General features: G+C 39.7%; 1 protein-coding gene across 1 annotated transcript in view; it reads right to left on the reverse strand.

The window, feature by feature from the left end:
• Positions 1-1,203, reverse strand: part of LOC118328085 (cyclin-dependent kinase 18-like) — a 50,510-nt gene extending 49,307 nt beyond the window's left edge. Inside the window, exon 1 of the mRNA XM_035661688.1 lies at positions 888-1,203. The gene's annotated coding sequence lies outside the window, so the exon portion shown is untranslated. The remainder of the gene's footprint in view (positions 1-887) is intronic.
• Positions 1,204-7,409: the final 6,206 nt, after the last annotated feature.

Genomic DNA, 7,409 nt, shown 5'->3' on the forward strand with positions numbered 1-7,409 from the left:
TGCATGTACACTGCACACACACACACACACACACACACACACACACACACACACACACACAAACACCAGACACCCAATTACACCCGCAGGCCCTTATACTGTAGGTAAACAGTGCTGTGTATACAGTGGTTATGGATAGACTTCAGTATATCTGAGTGGCCCCTCCTACATTACTACTGTTCCCGTGTCAGTTTAAATGTGAGTACTAATGCATGAGGCTCGTCAGAGAAGAGAGAGGTGGATGAGTGAGTGAGTGAGTGAGTGAGTGAGAGGGTCGGTGGGTGGTTGAAGGAGTTTCAGGTGTCCTTAGATATTATTGCAGCCGCAAACAATACAGTTGCAATAGTTAAAGACATTTCAAACTTTTCAAATTCAGACAATAAAGAGGCTCATCTATCCTCAGGCTGTACTTGCTGTACATTATATGTTATTATAAATAAAAAAGTACACCATGACCTCATAGTTTGGATTCCCATTAGGCGAAGAACTATCACTATAGCCAATAGCTGTGTATCGAACAACATGTGCTTTCTCCTGTTAAAAGACAATAAAGTTATACAATCTACATCAGTTTGTACTGCAGTGTAACCTCTGGATTTCATCACATACGAAGCACCATTAACCTCCAGATAGAACTTCAGACCAAAAAGAAAGAAAATTACCCACTAATGTGGCCAATTAATAGACCCCACTGGAGCACAGGGTGACCCACTGAGATGTCTGGTGAGCTAATGAGGAGTCCTGATAAAAAATTACGTTAAGTTTAGCCTCAAATCAGCGACATATGTACCTCTGTCTCTGCCTCCCTTGACCCCTGACCCTTGCTGTGAGGTCAACACGTCTTAATGAAGAATGTAAGTGGATGTGGCTGCAGCAGAACTACTTACAGAAGATCACACAGGTCATCCACACACAGGGGGGACGGAGTGGGGGACGGGAGGTGGCGAGTGGTGGCACACTGCTGACCTCTCCACTCAGGTTTCCCTCGCCTTCCCAGGTGTCACTCACACAGAGATAAATCCACACGATGCAGGCAGCTCTGACACAGTGATGGACAGACGGTTTGGCAGGAAGACGGGGTAAAATGGACCAACCTGTCCACGAGTCCCTCTGACAGCTCACCCTGCACCCTCCCTTCGTCTCCTCCACACAGAGCGCTGCAAGCTGGCCAGATAACAGGAAAGAATACACAGAGAGGCAGAGATACAGTGCAGACAGCTCAGGAGAGGAGAAAGTGCTGCTCAGAGGGTTTTATAATCAGCCCACAGCTCCTCCCCCACCAATCTCTGACTTTGGCCCTCCCTCGTTGGTATGGCAACGGCCAATCACCACTTGGCATAGCACGAGCCTCCTCCTCTCCTTCCGTCCTCCTCCTCTTCAGCCGGCCTCTGGTGTTGACAGGATTGTCACACACCAGTGAGAGCTATGAAAGCATGTATGTATGTTTGTGTATGAAAGAATGTATTGGAAAGGATTGTGTGTGTGTGTTTGTGTGTCTATTGCTGTGTCAGTGTTGATGTGTGCATATGTTTGTATGTATACATGTTTGAGTGCACGTATCACTAAGCGTGGATGGATGGAAATATGTGTGTGTGCTGTGTGTATGTGTGAAAACCTGTTTGCACATGTACTGTACTAGTGTGTGTGAGTGTGTGTGTTTGTTTCCTTTATTAGCAGTAGAACATTTCTCCATAAGCTGTATTTTTATACCCGATGTGATATGAGTGTTCCTGTTAGTCATTCCATTAGCAAGAATTAAGTGCAACAGTGTGACAGTTAAAAAACAAACAGAGCGGCTGCTGATAGCACCAAATACATATAGATAAGTTGGAGTAGCAGTGTTAGACGTTCTACTGAACAGTGTGGTGTACAAAAGATCCTGGAATTAAAATACACTTAGAGGTGCTTTATCACATATATTTTGAGTGTAACATACTGTAACTCTTTGTGACTCACACTTCTGGTGCAGAACACCACGGAGGTCGACCTTACATCTCCCAGACCAGAAACTGTGTGATCTTCACCTCTGCTGACAGCGCTGTCAACAGCGCAGCAAGTCAAGACAATAATTTTAGCACTGTAGTGGGAAAACGATTCACACTTTTCTTTCATAGTGTGACAATGTCACCTTGCTTTGTGACCATAGGACAACAGCAAAGTTTGAGTGCAGTGGCCAAATGTGAGAATTGACAGGTAATGTATGGATAATCACCATTAACAAAGGGATAGGAGAGGTGTGTGAGGCAAAGCCATCAGCTTACTTTGGCTTTATGCTGTCATAAATTGACATGCTTAAGAAATGTGTGATACCACTTTCTAATAAAGGGTTTATAAGTTGTAACTAATGGCTACATTAGTGGTGTTAAAGCTGCACTAGGTAATTTTTAGAAAAATAACTTTGTGTCATATTTGCTGAAACTTTAATTATATCCTGACAGTAGTACATGAGACAGATAATCTGTGAAGAAAAATCAGTTCCTCTGGCTCCTCCTAGTGCTCCTAATGACATTGGCAAGAATCCACTGGGCCTGAACAAAAACAACCAGTCAGAGCCAAGAAAATCTGTCATTAAAATAATGTTTTTGGTAATGTACACAGACCCCTACAGATGATTTTACTGCTTTCATGGGAGACTCCTCAGACCCCACTGGCTCCCATTGACTCAAACCCTGGTGATAAATTTCCCTTAAAAATAACAGCAAATCATTTCTCCAGTACCTGTGCCTGGGACAGAACCATCAAAGAAGATTTGCATTAACAGGATTTTGTTTTTTATTGAAATATCTCAACCAAATCCATGGTCCAACAGTTGAAGATGAACTGTATCTTCTGACCATCTAGCACCATCATCATATCAGAATTTCATACTTTGGTTTATGACCAAATACCTAGTGATATTCCCAGCTGTTGTTTGTGTTTAGTTTTACTGGCAAACATCAACATCCTAGCACTAGCACTGTGAGCATGCTGATGTGAGCATTTAGCTCAAGTACAGCCTACAAATATAATAATAACAATAATGATGATGATGAAGTTTATTTATACAGCACTTTAACAAGGTTACAAAGTGCTTAACAGAAAAAGACAAAAAAAAAACTCAGATACAGAACAGCAGCTGAAGAAGAGCCAAATAAAAACAACACAGGGATCATATTGTTCCTCGCAGTCGAGTCAAAGAGGTGTTTTTTCATATGTTTTGATCCAAAAGCTATTTTGTACAAAAAAGTACACAGAATTAGAGTTCATATTGCCCAGCAGTAAATAGTTTTAGTGCCATTTTCCTCTTGAATGTGGCTGCACTCATTTAAATAAAATCTGACACCATCAGAACGAATCATGAGGATGAATCCCCCCTCATACTGGGCTCAGTGGGAATCTAACCCCCAACCCTGAAATTTGTTTCTCTTTTTTTCAGATCTGTCTCTATGTCACAAAGATACACATGAAGAACGTATTCAACCCAATTCCAGGTAGCAGGAAAAGTCATTCAGGCAGTAGTGAGTCAACAGTATCACAGCAGACTTAAGTAAGAGTTTGGATGCAAAGCTTTTACCTGTAATGGAGTATTTTTATAATACTTATTCTACCACTTCTTATATGCATAAAATGGTTATCACCTACGGTGCCATACTGTTGTATTCATTTTTATTTACCCAAATAAAGTTATAGATAATCTAGGTTTGTTTACAACCTTTCTCACCAACTGTTTGGTTGTTGGTCCCAGCAAAACGTCTTTGTACAGCAGCTATTAACTTCTTGGTGATTACAGTATTATCATAACCAATTGGAAGTGATAGCCAAAAGTATGAAAATAAGTTCAGTGGAATTATCATTTAAATCTACTAGCTTTTGAAACCCAATACGCTGATGTTATTGTTATCAATATTACTGATATTTTTGTTGTTTAGACCCAAATGAAGCTGGTAGTTTCACACACAAACATAAAACAGGGTTGCACATATCCATGAGTTCAGTAGTGAACTTGAACTAAACTTTAGGTTGTTATTTGACCTGGAGGAGACCTTATCCATCATACAGCTTTGTGCATAGTAATATAATTACTGACACCAGTAATTTGTGATTTTAATCAATGTGGAGGAAATTATGCATCTCAGCTCATCATCTTGGTATTTTCAAAAGAACTCCAGAGGGGGCTGCTACCGTTACAGGGCAGATTCGGTCGGATTTGAATCTTTCATTAATTAAATTAGGTCCAGCATAAACATATATTCTGTATAGTCACACTTTCTATATTTGGACTTTTTGTTGTGATCCAGAAGTAAATTTGCAAGCTAACCGGTAGGCCAGTCTTATAAAACATTTAGGATGGTATCATTTTTTAGGCCAGTTTGACTGCTGGTTTCTTCAAAATCATATAACTGCATCTGTCTGTGAGCTGTTGTACATTAAACAGCTGTAGAACGAACTGCATTGGTTTTGTGTGTTTGAAAAGAGCTATACAGTTTATGGTGAAAGATGCCAGAGGTGAAAGGTCAAATGTGTTTTTCCTGGAATGAGAACAGGAAGGAGGAAATAAAGAAACAATGAACCCTTGAATTCTTCTGAGCAGATTAATTTGCTTGCTACAGAATTAAGAGAAATCCCTGTTGAGTTCTTTGGTCCACACTTTCACTGTTCATTCTCTCTTCTCTTCTTGCTTATGGGTGTACAGTATTTCTATTGGTGTAAATTCACATATGTACTTTACACATGTTCCCTACCATTGTCACAGAAGAACAAGGAAACAAATCTGTGAAAAAGAAGAATAAAGAAAACGCTCAGATCATTTCTCATTTGTCCCATGGAAGTGAAGGGAAGAATAAAAGCTGTAAGTGCATCTATCGGCTTAATCAGACACCAGAGGTCCATTGAGGTTATAGGTACCTGTTGTCGAGATACAGAATTAGACAAGACTGTCTTATTCACTAATGAAGATAGCCACTGGTAAAATGAATCATTATACCTGTCAGTCAAAAAATATACATAAACATGTAGCCAAGAAAGTAAAAGCTTATTGATGAACCTTCATGACGTCCAGTTTTTGTCCACGAACCAAAGCAGAAAATATTGTCTTAGATCTGTGGTAAATTGGGTTGCGATTGGCGGATTAATTTGTGAGTTGGCGTTGCGGGGCGGCCATCGCCGGGTAACATTATTCAGCGTGGCTGGGTGGAATCATAGCTAGCATGCTAAAGTAACCACAAAATACTAAGTATCATGGCTCATGTTAGCTGGTAGAGACATTTTGCAAGCTAACATATTCCACTAATTTACAATCTTGTGTATTATGACAAATGGTGGAATTTAACCAGCATAATAGCTTTCTACTAGCCAAGAGTGATGCAAGGCAGGGGCATCCAACTGGCTTACTGTAGTCTAAGCTAAGTTAAAGGTTAGCCGACTGGCTCTTAGCTTGGCTGCGCGGTGTGGGCTTGGCGTTGGTTGCTTCGTGGCATTAGCTGATGGGTTGGTTTGTAAACGGCAAGCTAGCCAGTAGCATGGATTCCGTAGTAACCCTAACCCGTTTATGAGACACTCCATGTTAATTTGCCGATTTATTTTACTTGAACTGATTTTACTACAGTTTTTCTCTAACCGTAACATGACTTTGGCCACAGCCCACAAGTAACAGTTCAAATTAAGTAATTTAATTTACATGAAATTCATCTTCTGACCTATTAGCCGATTAAAGAAGTGTTTGTTGCACGTACAGTTAACATTGCTGTGTATGTATTAACCACAACAACAAGACATCTTTTCACTGGGAATTTGTGAGAATTCTCTTTGCGTCATTCTGAGGAGGATCTTATTGAAGGGCTTAAATACAATAAACATTTTCCAGGACAGTATAGATTATTTCCAGGATATTTGGTAATTTTAATGAATTTCTAGGTGTTTCCATGACTGGAAAACTAGGTTTTCGATGTTTCCTAGGACACATGGGATCCCTCACTTTAATCCGATATATATATATATATATATATACTTGTTTAAAAAAATCTAGTCAGTAACCTAATCCAAGTATCACAATATTAACTTAATTTAATAACTTTCCGTTACTTTTCGATTACCTCAACACCAAATATGCAAATAAAGATAAGAGAAAAAAAGATCAATAAGAAGTATCCATGTAAGTGTATTCTGTTAGACAGTATCCTTTGACAGTAAACCCCCTTTTATTTATTGTAACTGTGACCTGATTATGTCTTTTTTTCTGCAACTGTTATGGGTTACTCATCAAGCCTAAGGACTACTACAGGATAATGAGAGAACTGCAGGTTTTGAACTGACTGGAGAGATAAGGGACAAGCAGACTGGCAACAGAGCAAACAAGGTGAAAAAAAAGGTGACATGGTTGGTGGTACGGGGGGTAAACGGGCCCAAAACAAGAAATGTTTTCCCCTAGACGATCTAACAGGTTAATCAGGCTGTTGTTTACACCGATTTATTAAAAAACTTTTTATTAAAAAAAATGTAAAACTTTGATTTATTAAAAAACATTTATGTTGTCGTGTGACAAGAAGTGACATGGACTGACATATTAACCATTAATTAAACCCTGTTGGTGACCTGTCATCCTGCATTGATCTACACAAGGGGGCAGCAACCCAAACAAAACAGCATTTACTGGTCAAAAACATGTTTGACATAATAATTTCTCACCACTGATCAAGCATACCAGTAAGCCAGCAGTGTTCATGATAAAAAGCACATAAATCTGTCCACACATGTAATGGCTACACATTTTTACAGTAAGAATAGGATAATGTAAGAATCACTTTTATTCATTTCCATACATATTTTGTTAAAGCCAGAGGGAGCCACTGGAGAGCGCCGATTGCCTACCTCTGCCCTACACACACCCATCTAATGACTAACTATCACTGCACATGGATTTATTTATCTACTCTGGTGGTCATGATGATCTCACAAAACCCACAGAAACAGTTAGATAAGAGGACTAATTGAAGACTAAAATAGACTCTGTCATAAATAATGACAACTCCGCTCAGTGCAGCATTGGCAAACTGCTCCAGAGTCCACCTCAGCAGGCCTTTTCAGGTGGTGTTGGTACCACCTGATAGTTGGGAAGTTTTGCATTGGGTATGACTGTGATATCATATCACCAGAGTGAAATATCACAGAATATAGCTGCAACAAGTACTGGAAATACTGTAATGATATGCACAGGAAAATCAGAAATTACTTTGTTTTAGCTTATCTGAACTCTGATGAGGATACTTGAATGTACAAGAACACGAGTAAGCACACACACACATACCTTAATACACAACAATAAACAGGGTACAGCCAGCAGCCTGGCCTAGAACATTCTTCAGTGTGATTAGATTGCCCTTGTCATTCAGTACAGGACAAGTCTCCCTCTCTTTCTCCTCTCTCTCTCTCTC

Source organism: Morone saxatilis, unplaced genomic scaffold (assembly GCF_004916995.1).
Source record: "Morone saxatilis isolate NCDOM2014 unplaced genomic scaffold, NCSU_SB_2.0 Contig18, whole genome shotgun sequence".
Taxonomy (NCBI): Eukaryota; Metazoa; Chordata; class Actinopteri; family Moronidae; genus Morone; species Morone saxatilis.